This window comes from Mixophyes fleayi, chromosome 2 (assembly GCF_038048845.1).
Source record: "Mixophyes fleayi isolate aMixFle1 chromosome 2, aMixFle1.hap1, whole genome shotgun sequence".
NCBI classification, from domain to species: Eukaryota; Metazoa; Chordata; class Amphibia; order Anura; family Limnodynastidae; genus Mixophyes; species Mixophyes fleayi.
In genome coordinates this window covers 149,210,605-149,226,805 of record NC_134403.1, presented here as the reverse complement: position 1 = coordinate 149,226,805, position 16,201 = coordinate 149,210,605, and the positions used below count along the sequence as shown (strand labels likewise).

General features: G+C 42.5%; 1 protein-coding gene across 1 annotated transcript in view; it reads left to right on the top strand.

Annotated features, from left to right (window-relative positions):
• IL18R1 (interleukin 18 receptor 1) overlaps window positions 1–16,201 on the top strand; it is a 105,111-nt gene that overhangs the window by 15,676 nt on the left and 73,234 nt on the right. The window lies entirely within an intron of this gene.

The window sequence follows — 16,201 nt, the reverse complement described above, 5'->3', positions numbered from 1 at the left end:
AATTTTTAATGAAATCCAGATCCAAAACCAAATTCTTTTTTCCTTTTTTTTATTGCAAAACCTGTCACAAAACCAAAACATGAACATGTTTTAGAAGAAAACCACATTCAAAATTAAAACATGCGGGTCAATGCAAAACTCTCATTTTTGCAAACCCCGTGCCCCTAGGGAATCAAGTCTGACCTGCCTAGTGTTTGTACTTCTAAAATCGGGGGACCCCACACTTATGGTACCCCAAGTTTGCTATTACCAGCCTAGCATGGCATCCCTAGGATTAAGCTGTTTGGGTTAGAGGGGGGGGACGCTGTTTTTTTTTTAAAATTTATGCACTGACTTTTTATTTACTTTTTCTTACTTTATTATTTACTGTATTGTGCCAGCGGGTAAGGCAGCTGTATTGCTGGCAGGTCTGGCGGCTGTATTGCTGGCTTGTCCGGTGGATGGCGATGGCATTGCCGTTTGAATTCTTTCCAAACTGTCAACAGTCACAATCTCGACATTTTAACCACGAAGACAGACTAAACCTGTCGACATTCTTACTGTCCACATTATGGTGTTGACAGTCTGACTATCTACAGGTTCGGTGTCAACAGATTGCCTGCATCCCGTAAGATGGTACAATTGCAATATTTAGATATTTACAGTTTTACTTTTAACTCTTTAGTACTCATGGTTTTACGTACTGTTGTCACAATATTTTTATAAATACTGCTTAGTATTCTAATAAATTATTATAATTGTATTTAATACATTTTTTTAAGTGGTGTTTCCCTGGGCGCTAATGGAAAATGGAACTGCAACATGAAACATGTAATAAGCACATTTAATTGTAAAAATGAGTTGCAACTCAATTGACAGTAATCAGTGACATGTCGGCATGGCTTACAATTTGAAGCACAGCATCCAAAATATAACACAACTTAGTTATGCTAATCGGATGGATATTAAACAAAAAAACCAAAAAGCACAAAACAAAACCAAAACAGAAACACAATAAAACAGAAAAGCAAAGTAAAGTCCAAATACAAAATATAGTCCAAAAAACCAAGTCCTGTGAGAAATAAATTCCCACTGCCAATACTTGTATGGCTAAAATTAGAGAATTACAATGAATCAGTCCGTGGACAGTAGCTGGTTAATAGATAAATTCCTTATTCAAGACCTAGGCAGTAGTGTCCAACGGATGAAGACCAGAGATTGAGGCTGGTAATCGGACTTACCCTTGAAGTTTTCAGGGCTACAGCTTAGCTGCAAAAGCTTCCGTATACCTAATCCACTTCTGTGTTACCTCTAGCTGGTTACCGTGGGGACGCAGAAAGCGTCCTGCTGCCAGGCGGATAGCTTGATGTTTCCAGAGTGTGGTGCACATGCGCATGCGACGATTCAATCCCGTTTATGGAGCGATGTTCAGAAAGGGTTCATGATAAATGTGGTGACAGCCTTGGCTGATGTGTTGAGTATGGGGGTATACATCCAACGCGTTTCGCCCTGCTGGCTTTCTCAGGGATCGTAATTGAAGTGATAAGCAGTGTTGGGACTTTAAATAGGCGCCATTTCCGGAAGGTTGCAACTGATAGGTTGTTCGTTCTCGTCCTCCCATTGGTCGCTTTTTTGACGGACATGTGTCCCGCCCCATGGGCGATCCCAGACTGGAACTGCTTACACAGCATGCAGCTGATAAGGGTAAATGAATGGATACTTTTTTCTTCTTTCTGATGGGCAGGTGTCCCGCCCTATGATAATGATATGTTTCATGTGACTCAACATGCTTTTCTAATTTGCACATATTAATTTGTTGTAATAAGAGCACGATTGCAGAGTAGGGTAAAATTATATCTGCAATAATACTAAATCAGATAAATAGATTATTCCACCAGTCTATGATTAAGAAGATCCTTAACACTACATCTCATACACTTATATTCATACACCAAAACTGTGGCATCTAATTACTTCTTTCTTCTTCTCTCCAAACATGCAATGTGTGTGTTATATCTTGTGCTTCTTTCTAATCCAAATACATTCCTGATAGGGCTCATACCAGGGCTGGCGCTACCACTAAATGAACCTAGTTGGTTGACTAGAGCACTAATGGTTAGAGGGCACCTAAAACACTGAATAATGCTCAAGTGATGCCCCCATATGGTTCACCGGCTGCCAGGCGCGGGCTGGGAGAGTGATGGCCGGGGGGCACACAGACGGCCGCATCGCATAAAATGGGATGCGGCCCGTCATTGATGAAGCGGCCGCATCCCCTGTCATGTGATGCGGCCGCCTGTGTGCTGACGCGGCCGCATCTGATGTAATCAGATGTGGCCGCCGGTGAAAATTTTCTATATTGCACCCGGGGGGCGGCCGGCCGGCCTACCCCCCGGCCCTAATAGCGGTCTGACCCGCCCCTTCCGGCTGCTAACATTAAGGAGAAGCAATCTGCAGCTTCTAACATGTGGAGCTGCTGGCTGTTGCTCCTCATCCATGTCAGTGTTATGCTGGGAGTGTGGCGCTTGGTTATTATGTGAGTGAGCTCCCCTAGAGCTTGCACTGGCCCTGGCTTATACAGTAGTGTTAAAATAAAGCACCCAAAATCAATTTACTTTACTCTAGGGACTAGATTTACTAAGCTGCGGGTTTGAAAAAGTGGGGATGTTGCCTATAGCAACCAATCAGATTCTAGCTTTCATTTATTTAGTACATTCTACAAAATGACAGCTAGAATCTGATTGGTTGCTATAGGCAACATCCCCACTTTTTCAAACCCGCAGCTTAGTAAATCTAGCCCTAGGTCTTTAAAAAATAATATAAGCAAATGGACCTCTATGCACATAATTCTGACAAGCATTTGCTTTGCTTTGCAGCATATGGTGTCATTTTCTAGCAGGGGCTTGCTGCCGGCAGCTGCACACTATGTGCAGGTCCGTTCAGCAGAGACAGGCAGGGAGAGTGTGCTGCCCGGTTGCTCTGATTGTGTTTTAAAAACAGGCAGCACACTCTCCCAGGCCTGTCTCTGCCGAATGGACCTGTACATAATGTGCAGCCGTAGGCAGCCTTAGCTGTCAAAAAGGGGGTGGAGACTAAATTGCCCCCCCCCCTTCCTAAATAGCCCCTTGTAAATTTATTTTCTAGATCCGCCCCTGGCAGAAGATCATTTGCCCCCCGGGCAAGTCCCATAGAGGGCTACCTTACCCTGGGTCACTGGACCACCTACTTTTTTTTCCCTTTAAAATAGGCTGCTGAGTAGAATTTTGCCCGATCCCCCCTGGCTAAGATTTTCCAGCCTGCCCCTGATTACTCATTTAGCACTTAAGAATGCACTATTATACACTATGCTACAGTGCAACTTTAAAACACATCAAATTACTGAAGTTTCCACCTGTTGCACAGAAATTAAAATGCAGTTGTCACTAAATAATTGCTTTGCATTAAACCATTTGCCATTTCAGTGCAGAATGTGGGATGTTGACATTGTCACTTGCCTCACCTGCAATGCCTCATTGTGACTCGGTAGATTGAAAAGCCACCTGAGGACTAATGCTCCCCTGGCAAATTTGTGCAGGTTGCACCCAAATGTGCTATTGAGTATGGATACAGGACTCAGCCCTCTCAACTCTGCATTGTTAGAGTATACCCCAGGTCCAAGTTTCAGAATCAGCATATCTCGTGCTGCACATCAAAAGAGGGTGAGCTCCTTATCTGACCAATTTTGCAGTAAATGCAGGCATCTGTTCCCAACCTGGTCCTTCATTACCACTCTTCATCTCCCACAGGCAACACCACCAACATACTGGTATTAAGGTTGCAATTAGCACATGCCATTTCAGGATTTTTTTCCATTTGGGAAAATGGTGTCATACACACCATTATGTTATAATGTTTTGTGAAATTACACAATCCCTTTATTTTAAATCACCATATCCTCATTGTGTCAGCTGTTTCTTTCCCATAAACTTTTCTAGATTAGGTTGTAAGCTCTTATGAGCAGGGCCCTCTTCCCTCCTGTTTCTATACCTATTCTTCTGCTCCAACTTCACTGTTCTAGCTATGCTTGGAGTTTTTGGAGTCCTGGTATTATTTGTTTATTGTTCTGTACTGTTTTACCCTGTATGCTTCACTGTTTGTATTCTGTACACCGCTTCAGAAATCTTGTGGCGCCCTATAAATAAACTATTATAATAATAATAATAATAATAATAATAGTTTCATTTTGCCACTGCATTTGCTCTTCTCTTTTGTCTTCTGTTAGGTAATCTGGTGGGATGTCAAAGTCCTTATTCAAGCTAAATCCTCATATTTTCCAAATTCTTGTCTTTTTAGTTTATTTAAACTATGCATCATAGATAAAGAGATGTTGCATTACATTTCTATCATTTGAACCTCAAAATGGACACCTATAGCTAGGAATGTAAAAGGTAACTAATAGTTATGTCATTAATTTTAAAAATGCCGTATTTTTTAAAATTACCAGTTAGTAACCTGCATAAACCAATTTAAATCCTTTAGCTTTCGGTTAGGGCCTTGGCTTTGGTTACATTCAAATTTAAAATCTGTGGATTTATTTTACCTGAGCGGAGTGCTTGAGTCTGGCAATCTCTATTTATTTGGTATGGGGATGGCCTTGATAGCTACAGTCAAGCTACATTACATTCTTCATTAATTGCACCCGACAAGTTTGGGAGCAGCATTTCATTGAAGAGCACAAGAAGCCAACGTAGGTTCCTAGTATATAGTTTTTGCTTATTTGAACTGTCAGTAGGCCTCATCCAGCAGCCTGGAATGTTCTATGGTCAGGGTCAGGGCCATAACATACTTCCTGGTTACTTATTTTGCTTATGAATTCACATAATGGCATAAGCATATTGGAAGTAGAGATGTTCACTTACCCCCGTGTTTTGGTTTTGGTTTTGGATCTGTATTTTTTAGAAAAATAGCTAAAATATGCTAAAATCACATACTTTTGCTCTTTTTTGTTCTTACATTACTATTAACCAACTCAATAACACTAATATTTCCAGTAAGTTTTTACAACTTCCCAGGTCACAATATTATTTTCATCCACTTTCGGACAAAGACTGCAGTGACCTGGCTGGATGCTAAGCGACAGAGCAATGACACAAACACACGGTAGTTCATGGCACATCTAGAAAACATTGCCACACAGCAGTGATAGAAAAGAAAAGTGGTGATGGAATTGTCCTTGGGCCCTCCCAAACACCCTTATGTAAGATATTGAAAAGGACATGTACGTTTTAACAAAGCAAGCACTCTAGCAACAAGGAGAGCCACTTTTGTGACTGAAGTGCTTGGTCTGTTTGGGCCTCCACAAAACAAGCTACCAATAGCTTAGCTGCCTTAAGTCCAACAGTGCTGTCAATGAACTCTACATTATTAAACCATGTCTGCTCATGCTGCATCTTTAATCTCCTTCTCCTCTCTGGATACCTCTCTCTCATCCCTGAAGAACTGCCAAACTTATATAGACACAGGAATGGATATTACAAGAGGAGAGGCATTACATCTGCTTGAGACAGACTGTGACACGGAACATGTGGGCAGCATGGAAACCGTCATCTTGGAATACGCTGCATTGAACAGAGATTTAAACCAATATTTAGATAAAGTTGAGGAGACCATACTTCAATTAAAAGATGACCCACTGGATGAGATCACAGATTTAAGAGAGCTTGTACACGAGAGATACACTGCTCTTCAGAAGAATAATACAGAGGAGGCCCTGAGGCAGAATGATAAATATGTCCAATTTAAAGAACAACTAAGAGACCTGAGAAAACAAATGGGTGTGTCACCGGCCCCTGCAAACAAAAGATTTGGAAGATGAAGACGAGGAGATCACTATCACCCAGAGCACTCCTATAACACAGTTGGAGATGGTGAACCCAGTGAAAAGTATGTGGTCACACGTATGAGAGAGAAGCAATTGAAACAAACTTCAGCACTTATAGCACATGTAGGGAACATTGGCACACAGCGGTAGCTGAAAGGAAAAGTGGTGCAAGATGGAATTGTCCTTGGGACATTTCCATCCACCCTTATACTGGATCTTAAAAAGGACACGCACACTTTAACAAACAAAGCACTTCAGAGACAAGGAGTGCCACTTTTGAAGTTTGTTTGGCCCCCCCCACGAAACAAGGTAACAATGGACTTAAGCCAGCTAAGGTAACTGTGCTGTCAATGAACTCTACAGTGGCAAGATGTTTTTGTTATCATCATCTTCAGTCTCATCCTCACCTTCATCAGTATGTATATCGTCCTAACACAATATTAAATCAACCCCGCAGGAAACCACCATTACAGAAGTCTCTGTAACATAAATGTCAAAAACAAAAATATAAAAAAAAGCTTTTACCTTTTTAAAGAAAAAAAACACATATTTAATGAAGGTGTAACCTTACTGTAGAAAAACATAAAATTGCCAACATGTAATTTTACCCAAATATTAATAAGCATTCCAGCATCAGCTAGCTTCCGTCTCTGTAGATCCCAGCACCTGCAATCTACATTGTCATCATCCTGATCAGTGTGTATATCATCATCACTCAATACTAATTAATCCCGACTGGAATCCACCATTACAGAAGTATCTGTACTTTGATCTAAAGCTAGTAAAGGACTTCCTCGTGGAATTTGTAGTTCATTTTACGACACAGCTGTCACCATTTTTGGGCAATTCTTTTAGACCAGACCAAATATCAAAATGTTCTACTGAATCATCTGCATCATCCTTGGGTCCCTTAGAAAAGCTTAGTCTTTTCCTAGCAGCAGTAACCTGAGAAACTGAAGGAGGGGACACCGTCGTGTCAGGTACCACTTCAGCTGTCAACTTGCTCACCAGGAGCTCATTGCATCTCTTGTGATCTGGGACAATGGGGAAATAAAGAGAAGACATAGCTCTTAAACCTAGGATCAAGCATAGTCGCCAAAATGTAGTGATATGATTTCCAGAAGTTGATAACTCTTCGATCCTAGTGAACCAATTAAAGTACTTCATCTATAAGTTCAACATATTTAACGTAATTAAGAGTAGTTTCTTTGTTTCATCTCCTCCTTCAATTTTTCAAGGTGCCTTTCCAAAAGTCTAATTAAGTGAATCACTTTGCTCAAGCTATCAGTATCTGAACTCAGTTCACAGGTGACTACTTTGAATTGTTTCACCACCTTGCACAACATGGAAAGTATTCTCCAGTGCGCTGGACTAAAATATATTCTCCATCCTTTCCCAATGTCATGGCTTGTGGAGTAAGCGTGAATGGCTTTTCACTGTTCATCCATCCATACAAGCATATAAAGTGTAGAATTCCACCTTGTTACCACCTCTTGCTTCAGTTGGTGGCAGAGCAAAATAAATTGTTCTTGCAGCTGCTGCAATTTCCTACATGCTGTTGCAGAATGCCGAAAATGTCCCGAAATTTTTCGGGCCACAGACAAGATACCATTGACAACCTGTTTGAAAAACTAAGGGATGCCATTATAACATGGCTTATCCCACTTGGACTCTACTGAGGATATGTCATTTGTGATAACGCCACCAATATTGTGAAAGCATTACAGCACATTCCCTGTTTTGCTCACACAATCAACTTGTTGGTACTAAGCTTTTAAAAAAAATGACAAGGACATGCAGGAGATGCCAGATATAATTTGGGTAATTTTCTGCATTCTGCAACAGCATGTAGGAGATTGCAACTGCTGCAAGAAGAATCAAATTTGAGGTGGCATGTACTTTAGTCTAGCGCAGTTGAGAATACTTTCCATGTTGTGCAAGGTGCAGAAACCACTCTAAGTAGTCGCCTGTAAAGTGAGTTCGGACACTGTTAGCTTGAGTCAAATGATTACCCTAATTAGACTTTTGTAAAAGCAGCTAGAGAAATTGAAGGAGGAGATGAAACTAAGCAATTCCGCTAACTATGTAGGACTTGTAGATCAAGTACTTTATTTGTTTTGCCAGGAACCAGATCTCAAGAGATGCAATGAGTTCCTGGTCAGCAAGCTGACAGCTCAAGTGGTACATAACATGACGACCCATCCTCCCTCAGTTTCTTTGGCAACTGCTGCTAGGAAAAAGCGTAGCTTTCCCAAGATACCCAGTGGTGATGCAGATGATTACTTAGGAAAATGATAGGGTGCTCCTTCCTCTGCGCTGTCACCTGGCTAAGGACAGCTCCTCATCCGTAGTAGATGCGTCGGTCTGTACTATAAATCTCCATTTGAAATCTGGGGCCTGTAGCACAGGGGACTGGGCAAGAGCAGATTTTTCAGCATTCTCACAATGTGGTAATTTCTTTTTTATTTAGTCAGGCAGAGGTTTGGCTAGGGTGCTATAATGGGGCACGAACTTTCAATAATACCCAGCTGTACCTAAGAAAGACATGACCTGTTTTTTCGTGGTAGGGGTCGGCCACACCGTGATAACCTCTACGTTGTCTGGCTCTGGGTGGAGTGTACCACCCAGAGCCAGGCAACACGGTGCCCCAAGTACTGCACTTTATGCATGCCAAGCTGGCACTTCTCTGGCTTGATAGTCATTGATAGTCCCACCCGCCTCAGTATTTCGGCCTAACACACTATTCAGATGGATCAGGTGCACCTCTTCGGTCTGGCTGAACACCGCAATGTCATCCAGGTAGGCAACAGCATGTCCCTCCTGGCCCTGTAGCAGATCATTGGCCAGGCGCTGGAAGGACAGAGGGGAATTTTTCATTCCAAAGGGCATGACCAAAAACTCAAACAGCCCAAATGGGCTGATAAATGTGGAGCGCTCGCGTGCCTTCGGTGACAATTGGATCTCCCAGTACGGTCTACTGAGATCCATGATAGTGATGTAGCATGCCTGGGCATGCTGATCTAGTAGTTCATCTATCCTAGGCATAGGATAAGCATCAAACACTGTGGCAGATTCAACCTCCTATAGTCTACACAGAACCGGGCGTACCCACATTTCTTTGGGACCAGTACCACTGGGGCAGCCCAAGAATTGTGAGACTTTGAATTACCCCTAGCTGCAACATCTTGTCTATTTCTATTTTCATTGCTTCTAGCACTTCTAGGGAAGTACAATATGCTGGCTGTCTGAGGGGGTCTGGTTGCCTGTGTTTACATGATGTGTGAACAAGTGTGTTTTTCCAGGTTTCCCTGTAAAATGGGACTGACAGGGCCATAGCATGTCAGCTAGTTGCTCTAGCTGAGAGTCAGACAGCTCTTTAATGCAGTGGGCATCTGCTAGGGATCCCTCCTCGTTAGCAACAGCTACTAAATCCCCCAAGGGGTCAGATTCCTGATGGCTCTCAGGCAAACTACACACAGCTAATACACAAGCTTCGCTTATCTCAAGACAGGGAGTCTGCAAAGAGGGGTTAGATTGCAAAACAACACAATTTACCATTTTGTCATCAGACACATCTATCAGTGCAGTAGCTGGAGGAAGGGGGGATAGAGAGACTGATTCAGTGTCAGTGTTACCTTCTGGCATCCCCCTTCCCTCCCCCTCAAGGGTTAATTCTAAGGACTTGGCTTGCACTGCTTGCTGGCATGTGAACACTGCCCTCACTGACATCAGAAATGACATCACTTTCATTTATATAAGCAGCGTGCATCCTTCCCAAATCAGTCCCCAACAGTACCGCGACAGGCAGATTTTCTAGTACCCCAACATCTCGTATTCCTCTGCCAGATCCCCAATCTAGGTACACACCGGCTAGGGGGTACTGCAGAATGTAGACCCCCCCAACTCCTCGCACAGCAAAAGCCTTTCTGGGAATAATGTTCTCTGGGCTCACTGGGTGTACTAGAGTCAGGTCTGCACCAGAGTCTAACAACCCAAGTGTGACTTGGTGTCCTACTTTAAACGCATGCAGATTGTCTCTGGGGCGTTCTTGGAGTCCTCCTGCACACAGGACGGCAGGCTCTGGCTTTCCTGCTGGCCCCCCACAGGGGAAGGAATTGTTTTCTCCTTTCTGGGGCAATTGACACTGATGTGCCCCACTTCATCCCATGTAAAACACCTGTGGCCAGTTGGCAAAGCAGGTTTTCCCCACCCCCTAAAAGCTTCATCAACAGCTGGCTTAGTACTCAGGGGTGATCCTCCAGGTTGCTTCTCTTTCTACGTAGTTTGCCCTGGCGCTCCCCAACTCTTTTTTGTTACAGGAGCCCTGGTAACTGTGTACATGTCGGCCAGGCTAGCTGCAGCTTACGGTGTCTTAGGGTCACAAGCCACAACCCATTCCCTCACCTCAGCTGGGCACAGTGTGAGGACCTGCTCCTGGAGAATAGGATCCTTTAGCTTATCATAGTCCAGTCTAATTATAACAGAAAAAACCGTCAGCGCTCAATGATCCAAAATAGCTGCCGAATATCGTGGATAAACAGGGTACACAGACCTATTGATTAACAATGCAAATATATAAATTTCCAGATTTAATCATAAACAATAAAAATAATAAGAAGAAATAAAAAAGAAGAAATGTGTTTCCAAATAACATAAAACAACCATCTATATTAAATTATTATGTAAAGTCTCTTCAATGCTGGATATGCAACAGATGTTCACTCATGGGACAGAAATATTCATGACTTCCACCATCACCTCCATGTATAAAGTAAGAAATCAATTCCTACCAGAAGGTAGTAAGTAATGAGCATGTAGCAGGTTCTTTATTTCTTTCTCCGTCCCCTCTTAGACAATCATAAAATATCTTGCCAGTAATTATTTCTTTCTTTGTGGTATCTCTCAACACATAGAAACAACACAAAAAATAGATCTAGCGTGATATTGTTTAAAAAAGGGGCGGTTTTATTATGTCCCATAGACAATAACAAAAAATGGCATAAAATTTCAACAGTGACAATGTTTATGTAGAAATACTCCTACCATATAGCCAGTGTTTGAGCGCATATATTATATCCATCAAAAGGATTCAATCTCATTCACCGGCAAAAAATCGAGGATATTTCCTAAATCAGTCTGGGTTCCGACGCGTTTCAACCGTCAATACGGTCTTCATCAAGGAAGTCAGACTGATTGATAGACACAGAAACCCATTTATACCGGATGTAACCAATCGGAAGTCCGGCAGAAATGGGTCAATACAGATGGTTGTAAACTTTTTTTAGTGTAATTATACATATCTAAATATAAAACCTAAAACATACTTGCATAAATTCACATAGCGAGATCTCAACTCCAGATATAACCTCTTGCTGTTCCCCATATTAAAAATAAATAAACTGAAGAACCGGATATGACGTATCGTCATCCTTCATATTTATTGGTTGCTAAGATACCAATACGTCTGGAAATATGGTATAATAGGTGCATAAATCATACCATTCTATAGCGAAAAATAAACTAATCACACAGAATGGATACTATGAATAACATGGCATTTAATCTCCACATATAATGCATAGCGAGATCTCAACTAGGAATATGACATCTCGCCATTCTCCATAATGAGAATGAAAAACCGGATATGACATATCGTTATCACTCGAGATCAGCACCTTTCTTGTTTATTAGTTGCTAAGATACCGATATGTCCGGAAATGTCATGTAATATTCAGTTGTTGATACATGAATCATAACCATTCTTATAACAGAAAATAAAATAAAATTACCCAAAATGTACAAATATTGTAAATAATCCATAAAGATATAATCGAGATTCAGAGCAACTCTCAGGTAAGTAGTGTCTAATCTGTTTTTAAATAACAGGTCAAAGGTACGGCGATGGGGACCAGGTTCGCCCCGAGTTTTGCGAACCTCTGTATGGGATTGTTCGAGGAGCGGTACATATGGGGTTCCGATTTTGGGGCGGGCCTGGTCCTCTTCGGCCGCTATATTGATGATTTATTTTTTATTTGGGACGGGGATTCTGATTCTGTTTCCACTTTTATGTCACATCTTAACACTAATGATTTTGGTTTAAGTTTTACCAGTACTCATCATCCAACAAAGATTAATTATTTAGATGTTACACTACGAATAGAAGATTCTTCTATTGTAACTGAAAGCTATTCTAAACCTGTTGACTCACACAGATATGTACAATATAATAGTAGTCATCTTCATTCTTGGAAAAATAGTAAACCCAAAAGCTAGTTCTTCCGTATGCGAAGAAATTGTACAGATTTGAAAGATTTCAATAAACACTCTGAAAAACTTTTTGAAACCTTTATTGAACAGGGTTATCCAGAAATGATTGTACAAAAGGCATATACTGAAGCCCTAGGTACTGATAGGGACTGTCTTTTAACCACACATCCTGATAAGGTTGCTTCTGACAAATCTATGGTATTTATTACCAAATATAACAGCTATGCAAAAGAGATCAGACGTATTATAACTAAGAATTCTGCTTTGTTAGAAATTGATGATTGCATAGGGCAATATGTCAATAGAGGTAGCAATATAGTCTTTAGGAAATCGAATAATCTTAAAAATAAATTATCACCTAGTTTTTTTAAAAATAATATAAACAATGTACCTGTTTCATTGAAAAGGCCCTCCGAGTGTTGGCTGACGACCAGATCCAATGGTTTTTATAAATGCGGCAAAAGTAGGTATATTACCTGCTTATTCGCCGATTATAGATCGCACGTCCTTTATTTCCTTTTCAACAGGAGAGAGTTTTGAGATTGAGAAAATCTTGGACTGTCGTTCCTCTTACGTGATATACCTTATTAACTGCAAGTGTGGAATGCAGTACGTGGGTCATACATTAAATGTGCGGTTTTTAGAACATCGCCGTAACATCATCAAGGGTATTAGGTCACACAGTTTATCGTCACATATCAATGTTTGTCAAAAAAGCAAAATAGAAGGTTTAAAGGTACGAGCAATTGAACAGATTAATCCAACTAATAGGGGGGGGGGATCGTTTCAACTGTCTCTGTAAGCGTGAAGCATTTTGGATCTTCAGACTAAAAACTTTAATACCATTTTGCCTCAATGATACCATTGAACTCAACAATATTTAACTGTTTAGTTTCAGGTGTATCTTTGTGTACATAGGCATGCCATCTATTTTGATTTATTTTGCCATTCTGATTTACATTTTTTTAGGTAGGGTATTTACTTTATCCAATCTTTGTGTCACGGGCACTAGGAGTCTTTACCCAGGGATCACCAGGTGATAGGCTTACCAGAGCAGTATAGGTGGTAATATGGTACTCTGGTAGCAGGGTGATCACGGAACAGGAAATAGCAGATGATGAGATGCTCAGGAAAGTCTATGACTAGCAGCACTGGCAATATGGAGGTAGTAATACACGAGGAACTGTATGGACAAAGGACACGTGAAGGTAGTCAGTGGTCTGCGGTAGCAAGTTGTACCACTGCTATAGTGAGGAGGAATGTCCAACAGAAACGAGGAGGTGATGAGAGTCAGCGGTCTGCGGATAGCAAGTTGTACCGCTGTCTGAGTGAAGGAATGGAATCCAAGTGGAGGTATCCGGGGAGTCAGTGGTCTGCGTTAGCAAGTTGTACCACTGCTATGTGAGAGGATACTGGAGAAGATGAAACTGGAAACAGGGGTCAGTGGTCTACCACTAGCAAGTTGTACCACTGAATATATATGTGAGGAGGTGCACGGGGAGAGACTGCAACACAATATATACACGGGCACCTTGACTTTGATCCACAGTAATATGCACAATATAAATGTATAAATGACTGAACAACACTGCCAATATAGAAAGTCTCTTGAAGTAATCCAGCATGAGATAACACAGTCAATGATGGCAATAGACTCAGCGGATAGTACACTCCAGAGGAGAACCAACACAGTCCAGCAAGGTATGCAATACACAGCACAGTCAATGGGAAGTATGCATACCGTGGTTCAGGAGAAGGCAGTCAGACAGAAGTGCAGAGATACCTGAACGGCAGGAGGCCGGCAGGATGCAAAGTCCCTGGATAGGTGAAGCGGTGGTCTAGCAGGTGCAGCGCACAGGTAGGTAGACCAGCAGGGAACCCAGGAAGGCGTGGAGAGCGGATCAGCAGTAGATGGATGCGTAGCGCTGAGAAGTAACAGCAGCGGGTCTCTGCGGGAACACGGAGGTAGCCAATAGCAACCAGCAGGTGCAGTAACGATGGGACACCGGAGCAGAGATGAACTGGAACAGTTGATCACGGAGAGTAGCGGGTAGCAATAGTGGCAGCAGACTCAAGGAAACAGGGAGAGTTGACAAGGACTGAAGACTGAAGCGCACAGAGGCAGCGGATAGGAATCAGCCAAACAGTCACGATGAAACACAGACGGGATGCAGGTTGAAGACTGTAGTGCACGGAGGCAGCGGATAGGAATCAGCGAGCAGTCACGATGATGAAACACAGACGAGTTGCAGGTTGAAGACTGTAGTGCACGGAGGCAGCGGATAGGAATCAGCCAAACAGTCACGATGATGAAACACAGACGAGTTGCAGGTTGAAGCCTGTAGTGCACGGAGGCAGCGGATAGGAATCAGCTGGCAGTCACAATCATGAACAGGTGAGTGGATGTGAATGAAAGACTGTAGTGCACGGAGGCAGCGGATAGGCATCAGCTAACAGTCCCAATGATACAAGGTAGAGTTGAAGTGGTTAGAAGACTGTAGTGCACGGAGGCAGCGGATAGGAATCAGCTCACAGTCACGATGATACAGTAGATGGTAGAAGTGGTATGGGAACCACAGAAGTAGAAGTGGTTTGGAAACCACAGAGGTAGAAGTGGTTTGGAAACCACAGGAATCAGCTGGGCTGAATAAACGAGGAAACACAGGAACACCTTCAGAGACTCATGGGGAATGAGACTCCAAGATCAGGCAACGTGGTGTTGACCACAGGTGCTTAATATAGGGAGGTTGCCTGATCTGCCAATTAAGTTAAAGGAACATACACTGGAGGTATAGAAAGGGCTGCGCATGCGCAGTCCCTCAGGATGGAGGACGGCCACGGTTCCTAAATGTCCGGGAAGAAGCACTCACAGTCCGGTGAGTGACAGTACCCCCCCTTTTAAAGGTGGGCACAGAACGCCTGGAACCGGGCTTGTCCGGATTTTTGGAATAAAACCTCTTCAGAAGGGCAGGAGCATTAAGATCTTCAGCTTTGATCCATGAACGCTCTTCAGGACCAAAGCCCTTCCAATGAACGAGGAAACGGAGGACTCCTCGCGAAATTTTTGCATCCAATACCTCAGTAATCTCGAAATCCTCCTCCTGATGAACTTGAACTGGCTGCGGTGCTGAGGGAGGAGTCGAGAAACGGTTGATGATGAGAGGTTTGAGCAAGGACACATGGAAGGCATTGGAAATCCGAAGATTCTTAGGAAGAAGAAGTTTAACACATACTGGATTGATAACTTGAATGATCCTATATGGACCAATAAAACGAGGGGCGAATTTCATAGATGGAACCTTCAAACGAATATTTTTGGTAGATAACCAGACACGATCTCCAATTTTTAGTGGTGGAATAGCCCGCCTCTTCTTATCTGCGAAAGACTTATATTTGTTAGATGTCTTCTTTAAACAGGTTTTGACCTGAGACCAGATATTTTTGAAGGTCTGACAAGCAGTCTCCACAGCAGGAACTTGGGTGGGCGGGAGGGCAGGAAATTCCGGAAAAGACGGATGGTGACCGTAGACCACAAAGAATTGAGTTTTGGATGATGACTCATGGTACATGTTGTTATGGGCGAATTCAGCCCAAGGGAGCAATTCTACCCAGTTGTCTTGGTTGGCTGAAGAGAACATCCTAATAAAAGTTTCAAGATCTTGATTGACTCGTTCCGTTTGTCCGTTAGATTGCGGATGGTAAGACGATGAGAGTGCTAATCGTATGCCCAAGGTTTTACAAAGGGCCCGCCAGAATCTGGAAACGAATTGTACTCCTCTATCCGACACAATCTCAGACGGACATCCATGGATGCGGAAGATTTCTTTAATGAAATGTTCAGCCAGAGTAGACGAGGAAGGTAAACCGGACAGAGGGACGAAATGGGCCATCTTCGAAAATCTGTCTACCACTACCCAAATAGTATTGTGATTCTTACTTGGTGGCAAATCAGTAACAAAATCCATACTAATATGGGTCCAAGGCTTGAACGGAATGGGTAGTGGTCGCAGCAACCCTGCTGGAGTTCTGCGGGAGGATTTGAACTGAGAACATAAATCACAGGAAGCAATAAACTCTTTGACGTCTCTCCTCATT